The following is a 12,972-nucleotide window of genomic DNA, read 5'->3' on the forward strand; positions in this document are numbered from 1 at the left end:
GACAGAAACACAGAAAGCGTTACAGTGAGATGCACATGGAGAGCTGTGGTAGAGAAGAGGGAAGGGGGTTTTTGACAGCAAAGGAGATAACATAGAGAAGCGGTGGCATGCTCAAAGGAGACACTAATGAGTGTGTTGTCTGCTCTTTTTAAAAACATAAAAATGCACATCTGAATTTTGATGTCCTTTTTTTTCAATTTATGTTCCACCTCCAACCTTAGCATCTAATTTCTTGAATAAATTATTTTGATTTCCCAAGTTCCTTGGATTACTTATCTTTATTCTCTCGAGAAAGCATCTTTAATACCTTCATATCTCATACAGCAGATTAGACTATAGAATGACTATAAGTTGATTCTTCAAATATCGAAGTAGTAACCCAAATATAATCAGGCCTGTATAAGTCAGAGCTGAGGGCCTTATTTTACTCCTACAATAAAAACTCTGTGAACAAAGATTTGTTGATCGCTGTGATTGTTGACTTTTAAAGCACAGAATGGTAAGGACAACCTGCCAAGTGTATGGTTTTATTAAAGTCATCAAGGCAAACAACCACTGGAAGCATTATGAATATGTCAACAAAGAATGATGCTTAGACAAAGACTAAATAGCTCAAGTAACAGCATTCAGCCTCAGGCTATAGGAGATTCTCCTTCCCGTAATGAACTATGAGTTTCCTTCTATAAACACTCAATGATTTCCTTCTCAGACAAGACGTTGCATTTTGTGCTGTTTGCATTTAAAAAGAAGAGATGAAGAAAAGGACAGCAACAGAAACCAGGATGCAAAAACTGTCACACTTCAGGAAAATTAATGGGTCTTTGATATACCAAAAAACACATACATGGGATGAAAGACACTTCAAAGGAAACCCTCTTTATTTAGGCCTATTGTCCTCATTATGACTGGAGAAGGTTTATTGGTGCTACTGTGGAGGCTGCGATCATCGTGCTCTGCAGACATGTCAACTGGTTGCTTTTGCGTTTTCTTTTTTACCATCTATCAGTGGGAGAAACAACCTTCAACCACTCATTAACATTGCACAGTCTGTCCACTAGACAGATAATCAAGACTTTCTTCACTGACAGGTCATTTTTGCTGCTGCTGTTTTCACCTTTTGTGTGTGTATGTGTGTGACTTTGTCATCATAGCAAAATGTGGTTCTGGTGAATGTTGGGGTTATTACTCCAAATGCTAATCTATTAGATATTATTTTGAAAAAAAACAAACAGCAATGGTTTTCTTACTAATTTACTCCCCTAAAGAAATGAGTTCATTGCACTACTAGTTACAGACTTTTTCATTAGGATGCACATAGACTGAGATGCACTGTCACAGGAAAGAACATGTCCACAAACTGGCACAGTTGACACATACACATACTTCCCTTTAGTTATTTAGGCGACAGCAAAGCTTATGAAAACTAGATTTTATTGTAGAAACAGTTATGCTATGAGACTCACTGCTCATCACTGCTTTTATTAGCAGCTGCTCAGCTACAGTCATACACATCCCAGTGGGTCTGGGGTTTGTCGCTACTAGCTTTGTTTTATCTTTGAGTCAGTGTTTTGTTAGGAGGAGTGGATTGTCGTTTCTGGCAGCTGTGTTCTTGACCTTTCGCGTAATAACAATTATTTTTTACATCCACTCCTTAATAATTATAGCTCTGCTATTATTGAAGTGTTGGTGAGGAGGAAAAGGGCATGTTTCGATTCTTTTTCTATCTGTTAATTGTACAGATAATTCAATAAATTATGTAATCTCAGTAACGACACAACTGTTTATGCGATTAGTGAATTTAGCACTGTGTTATATTGCTGTTTTGCAGAAACTGTAATATGATTATAGTAATCCATTAAATTGGAACTGCTGGGGACACTTGCTGTACTAGGAAATAACATATAATACTTTTATATGTACTTTTGGCAGGTGTTGTGTCTTTGATTGGACACATTCTGTAATACCCCAGGCGGTCACTATTGTCTTTTGGCTTTTTTTTTCAAACCACACTGCTAACTTTGGGAACTTCACATTGAGTGTAATTAAGAGTCATGCCAACTGCAAATTGCAGCATGGAAACAGTGCCAAGGAGGAACCCATTAATACTATGACCCTCAATCCAGTCACCAAAATGGAGAGCACTGCTGATTTTCACGTAAGGTATTTTATTAAGATTAGTTTTACACCTGAGAATGATTGTGCACCTGACTAGGTGAACCACAGCTACTTTCAACTAGACTCTAATCAAATGTTTGGTGGGTGTTGGTTTTATACTTCGATCGAATTGTTATGGTACAACCTATTTTTCAAGGAAATTAATTTGTAGACTAAACCTTTAATTGTTTTATTTGATTTTAATGAAAAGAGTTTTAACATTGGTATTTTCAGAAACGGCAGACTAACAAACATATTGAGGTAATTGTTTATTGACATGTTTGAGAACAACTCATGTTGTAAGTCATCTGAATGACACGTTTACTAGACACACAAAGCACACACAAAGCACAAATACAAATAGTCATGGATACACAAACAATTACTTCACCTACTAACTCGCCTGATTTTCTGAATTCCCTGCTGATTTCACCTGATCTGTTCATTTCACCCAAGCTTTTCTTCTCCTCTTCTATTTTGGCTGCTGTTTTTCTTCAGTTCTTTTTCAGTCTCAGTCTCAGTATTCTTGGTATATTTAGTATCCTCACATGCAGCCTTTATTGGTTCATGTTTATTTATTATGTCTTTCAAGATGATTATTAATACTTGCACAATATGAAATTAACTTTATATCCAGAAAATCAATTTAGTACCAGAAACAATTTTAAAATGTGATGTATGTGATCTTTTTTTAATTGCGCAACATAAATTGGTGTTTTCATTGTTAATTATTCGTCCTGTTGATATGACGACTAAAATGCGCAGATGCTAATACCACCGTTTAACAGTTCAGTTATTAACCATTTGTAACTAATTCCACCTGAGAAGTTAGTAAAGACCAAAACAAACCATACCTAAAGTATTCTCTTTTGAAAGGTCCTTGCAATTGAAAGAGACAGATAATTTATGATACATCACTTTATTGACTAAAATTGATCTTTCAATTTGCACAATCAACAAGACAAGGCAAGGTCAACCTTTTTGAACCCATTAATTGATTTCTAAGGGCACATATGACCCTTTAGTTACCATTTTGATTCCTTCACCTCTTATTGTTGGGTGCAGACTTTCTTGCGTTCTGAAATTGTAGGCTGCAAAAATATGCATTGACTGCTTCTCTTGAAGAATGATAGTGTTCAGTTACCCTACAGGGAACTATAAATGACTACACTGTAGTTCTTCCTTGACTGGGTCCAGGTGCAGGGCAGGATAGGTCAGAGCAAAGTGCTGATGAGATGGGAGAAAGCATAGAAAATGCTGATGTTGCCTTTGCAAGGGAAACAGATAACATTGACAGGGGAGTGTTAGTCCCCTCGGTCGATTATTAAAATGGAGAAAGCTGAATGCGTATGCAGTTCCTGCTGACGGTAGGTCAGACCAGCTACCTGTCTGTCTAGCCATTTATCTCTCAATCTCTCCATCTATGTGTAGAACTACAGACAGATATATTTACTGTATATCTGATACGTATAGTATGTATTTGTGTATCCACATCAACTTACTCAACTCAACTGTATGAGTACTGTCCTGCGTCAGTGTGGGGAATAAATAGACTATCACTATGCCAGAACTGAAGCATGCTGCAACCGTGTGTGTGTGATAGAGTGTGTTCTGTGCGTGTGTGTGCACACTGGTAGGCTCCTGCTGTGCTGATTTCAGCAGGAACAGATGGTCCTGCCAGGCCTCTAGTGTGAGAGGACTTGTGAATGTGCATACTGTGTGTGTGTGTGTCCTGTTGATGTTCTCCTGTGTTTTTCCACAAATAATCTGCCACACTTACACTTCCTGTCTATTTTACATATGACTACACACATACACAGACCCACTGACACTGATTGTTGCAGTGTAAGTGATATCTTCGTGGTCTTTGGCCTACTTGTCTATTCCATTGACACTTAGCAGCTTAATCCTGCTTGAAAGGATCTTCACTGCTAAGCTCATGTTTGCCAACACACAAAGCTGTCGCGCCACCCACCACTTTGCTTGTGTGTGCCTGAGCAGGTCCGTGCATGTGCGACTGGTTATAAACACACATTACTGCTGCTAAAGGGTTAAAAAAAATAACGTGAAGCACTGTTGTGCCCAGTAAAATATATAAATGCACCAGAAACCAATAAAAAGGCTGGGCATCACCAACAAACAGCTAATTAGCAAAATATAAAAGATTTTAGAATCAAGGTTACATGAAACTAGAACCCACTCCCAACAACTAATGCTTTGGTGATGAAGTCAGTTAAATTCCCCGATATAGAGCACAAAAATTACATAAAATAAACCACTGTTACAAAGGAGTTGGGGAAAAAAAATAGGAAGAAAATGTATTATTGCTGCCATTACCACTTTGACATTCCATTAACAACTTCAAATCCAATATCTTTTAATCCTAAAGGACTTTATCATACATTCTACAACTGCACTTTATTCATGTTTACCTGGAACTACGCTGGCAAAGATCCAGGTAAGGCCAAAGCCAAAGAAATGGGTCACAGAAAGATCAAAGGGCCAGATCTACTAACCAGGGCAAATTAGCAAGATGCTGCAATCGGAAACATACGCCGGTGGGAGTGGAAAGTTCTCTAGCTAATCTACTAGCAATGTGCTAATTCACAAAATCACATGCAGCCATTTCATTTCAGTAATAACACAATGCACCAAGCAACAGCGCAAAATACCATGTAAAAAACATATTTTAGATGGTATCTTACAATGTAAGAGTAGGTTTCATGTTTCCTGTTTCTCTATGAAACCAGTTGGGTATTTCATATCTATGTGAGGCAGCTGAAGGAGAATGAACACATGTTTGATATAAGGCCAGACTCTATACTGCACGAGGTCTTGGAGGGTGAGAGAAACGTTCTCTGGATAAATCTGACACCTCAGGAGGGGGATTTATCCCAAGAAAGACTACTTCATTATAGACTATTCCTCTTAAAAACTGTGTTAGTTGAGTTGTATGATTTGCAGAAAAACATAAAATATTGTTAACTTCATAATCCTAAACCATCCTTAAGGTAATAAAGTTAAAGTTACTGTACCAAGTGTGGAAAAATGCATGCTATGCACTTGTTTTTTTCCCTTTATATGATGTGAGGCTGTAGGTATTAAAATTTCAGATTATCTTAAAATGTTGAATTAGTGAGATTAAATTTGGAGATAAAAATTACATTTTGAGATAACCCGATCAGAAAAAAGCTTCCGTACTTTCATAATAAAAAAGCAAAATCCTTGAAAGAGTTTTGGTGAGATGCTGATGCTCATGTGTGCTTGGCATTGTCATTATGGATCAATTTCTGTTTAGAAATGTGTCAAAAAAAAAAACCTGATACTCTGTAAGCTAAAAAGTAGCTCGGCTGACTGTAATAACCACTAAAAGACAGATCCTTCCATGTGCCTTGTACTGTGATTCTTCGCTTCCCTCTGACACCCTACGTTAAGCTCAGTTCTCTGAGTTCTGCTCTACTTCATCAAAATACCAGTATGTTTGAACACCATAAATATGACTTGCAAAGCCCTAAACATTTGGGGTGATGACTCAGTGAAGTGTTACAGAGCAGAGACATAGATTTGGTATTGAACACACAGTTTTGAGCAATCCACCGGTGCTATTAGGTGGTCATTCTGACAACAATTTCATCTGGAATTCCAAATATATCAGCATTTCTGGCAGCAACTATCATCCCCACATCAGACACAAAAATAAGCTATGGTTTTAGTGAACTACTTGCTGAAAACCTTCGTAAATGATGTTTGTGATTTACTCCAAATGTTGTGCTCTTAATGGGAAACTCAAACATGTTGGCAATACGGCCAGCCACAAAAATGTCTGTGTCCACACCTTTCAGTCAAAAAACTGCCAGTGTAAATCCTCACAATAACTTTTTTACACCAAAACTGGGTTTTTCACTGGACTTAAATATTAAAAATGATCTGGGCAGAATTGAGGCCAGAAATGATTTAATATGTAATGTTGTTAAAACCATTCAAATTATGAAATGCATACTGCAGTCGTGAACTCATTAGAACAGCTAGGGTTATCCAGATGTGAAGTAATCCCCTAATGGTCTTCTACTGTGATACACTGGACAAACTAGAAGGCAAGCACACACACACGCACACACACACACAACCACAAAGAACTGTTAGTGATAATATGTCCACTCTCCCTCTATCGTTCCATTTTCATTAATAAAATCAGTAGTGTGGCGAGTGGAGACAGATGAGCAGATTAGCAAGATTTACTACAAAAGCTAAATCACATCCAGTATTTTCATATCCAGTAAGGATATAAACTAACACTTCTGACAATAATAAGAGTAATAGGAGTGAGTCCCACCATTCGTTCTCTTGCTTTTGTCACTGTTTTTCTCATTTTCACTCTGAAGCTATTTCCTCTCTGTCCTATGTTCATACTGCAGAGAAAACAGTGTCTTGAATGCAGATGGCTTTACCTTTCAGCTGAAGTGACCAACTATTGATTTCAGTAAAACTACAAAAAAGAATAAAAGCACATTCATTTTTAAATAATAACAGTTACCGGAGGCCCTGTGTGAACACATATAGTCCTGTTACCTAAAAAAACCGGTTTGTGTATGTCTGATAGTATTCCTAAAACGTGTGCCACATTAGGGAGCTTCATTTTCTCTCCCATCCCCCTTGCTTGTTAATCTGCACTGCTTTAGCAGCATCTGATCAGTGCCTCCATTCATTGCAGGTCAATTTGGGCTGTGTGCTCGATATGGCTGTCTCATTACACACTTCCTTCCTGTCTGTCTCTCTGACTCAGGGGAGAAGACGGTGGGACTCAGAGGCGAGAGGAAGGAACAGGAGGAGAGAGAAAGGAAAGGAAGGGTGGGACTTGATGGGGGCAGAGTGTGACCAGAAGGGAGGTTAGAGAAGATAGAGAAGATAACACGGGGAAAAGATAGAAATATACAGAATGAGGAAGACAGAAAAGGTTTACAGTGTGTGTGTGTGTGTGTGTGGGGGGGGGTGGCAGGAACCTGTGGCATTCAGAGATCACAAAAAAGAAGTCAGGATGACAAAAAGGAGAGATGGTGAAGAGAATTGAATGTTAAGGTGTGACTAATTTAGGTATGACTAACCATAAAGTAAGACATGAAGAGGAAATAGGGGGAAACAAGGAAGGTATATATTTAAAATAGATGAAAGGAGAGAGGTGGGGACAGGAAGAAAGCAATGGGATGGAGAGTAGTTTTCTAATATTTTTAATACTAACACTTAAACAAACTTTAGCAAGCCACAGGGACTATTGATGAATAATTAAAAACACTACTGACTTGACATTTATCTTTGCTCATGCATAACTGCATGTTTCCCTAATTTGGGCCTGATAATAATTTCAATAGTTCCTAAAAGGAAACACAAAGTCATCAAAAAGCACCAATCATATTTTGGATGCCTGCAAAATGGAGGTCAATCACCACCAAGTCATCGGGGGGAAATTATCTTCATTGTACTGATTAAAATAAAGAAACAGTTGACTAAGGTTACAGTATTATCATGGTCACAGTTAAGCAGAAAAAAAAGAACAGGAAAGGAACAGTGGCCCCTTGGATTGAAGTCGGTATCTACCCTCACACATCTGTACTCAAAAGTTAAATATAAAAACTAGGGATGTCAACAGAACCGAAACTAACTGTACCTTTCAATATCAAAACTCTGAAAATGTGACAGCACATGATCATTTTTTATTATTTATTAATACTCAGATACTAATAGATATTAAAAAAGTTATTGCAACAGTATTCATAAGAACAGTGCAGTCTTCTCCTCCTCCAACTTCACACAACTTCACAAAGCACTGCAGCAGGACAGGCAGGCACACGGCCCCTTCCCCACTAGCAGCTGAACACGTGAACAGTAGTGCAACAAACTTGGCGTGCATCTTGAAGACTGACAGCTCAGCTTTATGAGGAATCATGAGAGGTCAGTAAAGTTCCTGTTTCAACAGCATTGGCATACTATATTTAACGGTTATTATAAATATTAACCTGGCACACACTAACGTTAGCCATTTAACTATTAGCAATTATACACATTAGCTGTCCATTAAGTTATTATTAAAGCAGCACCTAGCACAGGAATGTCAAACTTATATCACAGGTCACATAGACCCCACTTTGACTTTATGTGGGCCAGACCGGTGAAACTTCCCATTCTGTCAGTGTAAACGGTTTAAATGTGCATTTAATCAATGAGATATCTTAATATAAGGCAGAGATAAAGAAATGCTGATAAAGAAATGCTGCTGTAGTAAATTAAAGAAATCTACCAGGATGACTTTGGACTTAAATTGCAAGAAGTAATGTGGAGAACTACAGATTTAGCTATAATTTAATTACTTTGGTGTTGGAAAAGCTCTATAACTTGTGAAAATGAAGTTAAAAGTCCAAAAATAGAGTTTTTCTTCCCACATTTTCCAAAGCCTTCCAGCAAGCCAGATTGGAGTCTTTGCCGGGTCAAGTCTGGCCCCTGGACGTAATATTTGACATCCCTGATCTAGCAGCTGTGACTAACAATAAAACAATAATGAATAATGTTAATGTCAGAGCTAGGCAGCAAACATTGTCAGTCCTGGCTGTCTGTAACTTTAACAGACGGTGCTAATTTTACAAGATAACATCTTTTTTTTGCACGTGCGCCTAAAAAAAACCTTGAAGGTGAGAAAAGTCTAACAGCACTAGACTGAAAGAGTGGCAGCCGAACTTAATAACTCTAGTTTATCAACACCACAAATACGGTTCTAAATCACCAGAAGCATTGGAAATAAACAGGGCTATATGTGAATACATTTGCATGCCTCTTAATTTTGTTGTTTTTTGTTGCAAAAATGGTATCAAGATGCAAGTACTTTCCTGGGTGTCGGTATCGAGTTTGAAACTGTAGTATTGTGACAACTCTGACTTCCTCCTTTCCTCCTGTCATGGCTACTTTTGCTGCTAGAGGGCTTTGTCACTTGAACTTAAATGTGTTGTTTTGCTGCACTGGCTACAATGGTCCTGTTTTACAATTTATAAGGTTAGAAGACTGACATCCTGCTGGTCCAACAGGTGAAGGTGTTTATCTGTCCAATGCGCTTTGCTTGAGAAAAGAGCCTTTTTCTCAAGCAGACTCTTGTGCAAGTATTTCACAGCCAAATGTCCAGCCACCACGGTCATGGTCGCTAACAAGAAAGAAAGCAGGCAGCAGAGAAAACCATCCTCACGCTCTGTCTGTTGGTTTTCTAACAACTTCTTTGTCAAATGAATTAAAACAACATGTGACCAAAAATCTGCATCCGCTCTGCTTTTACATTCTGACCTGCTCATCTGTGTGCACGTGTGCGCATGTGGGGAAAGCATTAGACTGCACCAAGGCATTAGACAAAGGAAGGAAAGAGAGTGAGAAAGCGATTCAGGCTCAACTTTTCCCATTGGGATTGCTCACCATGGCTACGGAAGCATTTTCAGCTGTATGTGTGACATAAGGACGCGTGAACAAGACACACACGTAGACGAGTGAATGAATGATAACATGGCGGCAATGAGATACTATCATGAGCTACTCAAATGAACCTATATGTAATGTTGCTAGGAAGAATCAGACTGTATGCAAATTACACTGCAGTAAATATTATTTAAATCAGACTCTCAAATATGGGATAAATCAATTATTTATTATCTTTTTTTGAGCAAACATTGCAGATAAAGTTGCAAATCTCATGTTCCATATATAGGACTACAGCTACTTATCCACAAGATACACGATCTCCTACAGAAAACACGCAAGGCGGCAGGAAAAAGCGGTGACCCAATACAAATGGAAAACAGAGAGCGAGAACAAACAGCACCAAGAGTCTATCACATCTCATCTTACAAGCAGACAATCAGACCCCATCCATATTTTAAGAGCTACGGAAAACTGTAACAATGGGCTGTCATGATCCAAGATTAGTGGAGGGCAGTTTTAATGAGGGGGAGGGCACAGAGGCATCGTGTTTCCACGCTGGCAGCCAAACTCCAGTATCTACTGAGGGCAATTTGTCAGAATTCGGTAACAAACCATCAGAAAGAGTAATTGAACTTCAGCAATAAATCCAATTTTGTAAAGCTTCATATTATGAAACCAAGAGAATTCAACAGTAACTCAGTTACTGATCATCATCACAACATTTTATATTACTGTTGACTACAAATGACAACTTTTGGTTGTATCAGCAGTTTGCTGATCATTTACTATCTTTTCCTGAAAGAGAAGTAAATGGGCAAAAGGTTGGCTCGATACAAAACACAACTGTCTCAGTTTTTCCTCTGCAATAGGTTTGTCGACATTTGCATAAAGCCATATAGCCAATGTTAGTGATGATGAATTATTCATGGAGTAGAAAGGAAAGAGACTCTTACAGTGTGGTCCTGCTTGACAGTTGTGTTATGGACCCACCAAATGTTTGTGTGTGTGTGTGTGTGTGTGTGTGTGTGTGTGTGTGTGTGTGTGTGTGTGTGTGTGTGTGTGTGTGTGTGTCGGTGCGTTTGTGTGCAAGGGTGTTGAGAGTCAGTGAGAGAGCGTCTAAGAGAGAGAGAGAGAGAGAGTGATGCGCTCTGCTACACTCACCGGCAAAGTCACTGCTTTCTCAAGGACACTGCGGCTAAGGGGCAAGAAAGAAAGAAAGAAGGGATGGCAAAGAAGAACAAGCCAGGATAGGAGAAAGACCCCTGGTAAAAGACTGAGAAAGATTAAGAAAGAAGCAGAGACTAAACTCTCTGCCTTGTGGTATACCTCTGCCAACCAGTGAAACTGCAGTTTACGTTTACTCATATAATATATGTATTCAGATAACCGTGGTCTTCACCTTTGACCAGCAAATTAGGTTTACTGTTTGTGCGCAAACATAATAAAATTTTATCTACATGTTCCTGAGATATTGCTTTCAGCAAAATGGCACAAGGTCATAGTGACATTGACGTTTAAATTAAAAAAGCAAAAAAGCAAACAAACAAAGAAAATAACAAACAAATGATTTTTTTTTCCTTTAGTCAAAAAAAAAGGAAAAAAAAAAGAGTGTGCCAAATTTTTGAAAATCCTCAAGAAAATTCTATTGAATGTGCTGCTATATTGACCTTGAGCCTGACTTGTGACAGCTGTGGACAACATGACTGTCCACAGCTGTCCCTGATGCTGAGATATAAAATGGAAAAAAAAAGATTTAATGTTGTAAGCAGCTGGCTAGAAAAGTCTAAAGAAAGAAGGTCTGATTATTTGGGATGAACATGGCAGCATGCTCGATTGTCTTTGTGTATGTATAACCAATTAATTTATTGGTTATTACAGTTCATGTTTAGGTTTATTCATAATTTATTCTAAATCATCTTATAGCTTTAAACTCAAAAACCTAAAACGAAAACAAAACCCAAAGATAGCGATATTTGGTTATTTAGAAAAAGTCCAATTTATCAACCGATATTTTTTTTTTAATGAAAACACGACAGTGTTACGTTTGTAACATGTGTTACGTTTAGTTTTTTAAGAATCCTTACCAAGATAATATTACAATGCTCCACACCTGCTTACATCAGCTGGTCATGGTGTTTGGCTCTTTTCCGACGGGGAAGTTGCAGAGTGCGGACAAACTATGCAACATCTACACTTTTAACATGGTCAAAGGATCTTTCTCCCATCTTGTCTTTACTTTTTAAATTTTCATTTATCGGCTATTATAAATGTTGATAAGAAGATATTGGCAAATAGCAAATATCAGTCGATATATCAAATATATTGGTTGGGTTCTAACAGTAGTCTTAGTTTGGCTCAAAAATTATGTTGATTTGTGATTTAAGGATTAATGTCTGCAGCACCATTAACACAAACTAAATCTACTTAAGGAACACTGACAAGCTCCCCAACTCAACATCCCAATGAGCAAGCACACATGGTAAAGTTATGTTACTCACACTGTGAAGGAAAGCAGTCAAGCGCGTTTTTCTTTTGCTTGGTTCAGTCTCACCAGCAATCCACTAAAACCGCTATAGCAATCAATTATTTACACATAAACACACACACACAGACCCCAAAACAGTCCCACTGAGATGATAGTGGGGAAGACCGCTGGGTGAACTGCATAAAAGCTACTTTACATACATAAGTAGGCAGTTTACCAAAGCAGAGAGTGAACCCGGCAACCACTAGGACCACAGCCCCTGATCCACTGTGATCAGTAAATATGTCTAACTTAAATTCATTGTCAGTGTGAGACCACAACACTGGAAATGAAACCACAAATGAATGATGAGGCACTCATTTTTCTCAGATAATATCAGGAAAAGTTGTAATGTACAAAAACGTCTACAGATGGTTGGGAGTGTATGAGATATACACAGAGACAGAGGAGTAGATCTACAGGTATATGTATACTGTTCCAACAGGTTAAAAAACAAAAACAAACAAAGAAAAGAAAAGAAAAGCAGCAAATTCATATTGTTAGTAACTTTTTTTTGTCAATTAACTATGTAAACAGTTGGCCAACAAATACATCTGCCAACCCATCAATATATTGCATTGATGAGTAAGCAGATGTTTTAACAACACAGTAGGTACACAGACTGTTAACTGGGGGAACATATTGTACAAGCCAGCAAAAACACATGTATTATAGGGAAGTGGAAAAACACATAAATGTGTGATACCCGTTTATGTGTACCCATAAATCAAATTCAGACTTGCGCGCGCACACACACACACACACACACACACACACACAAAAGGTACAAAACTTCCAATTAAGATGTAAATCTTGAATTTGACTGGATTCCATCTGTTCACTCA

The 12,972-nt window shown here is 38.1% G+C and overlaps 1 protein-coding gene across 3 annotated transcripts in view; it reads right to left on the bottom strand.

Moving 5' to 3' along the window:
* Positions 1 to 12,972, bottom strand: part of LOC116312198 (spermatid perinuclear RNA binding protein) — an 83,154-nt gene that overhangs the window by 40,164 nt on the left and 30,018 nt on the right. The window lies entirely within an intron of this gene.

The sequence above is a fragment of the Oreochromis aureus genome, linkage group 7 (assembly GCF_013358895.1).
Source record: "Oreochromis aureus strain Israel breed Guangdong linkage group 7, ZZ_aureus, whole genome shotgun sequence".
Taxonomy (NCBI): Eukaryota; Metazoa; Chordata; class Actinopteri; order Cichliformes; family Cichlidae; genus Oreochromis; species Oreochromis aureus.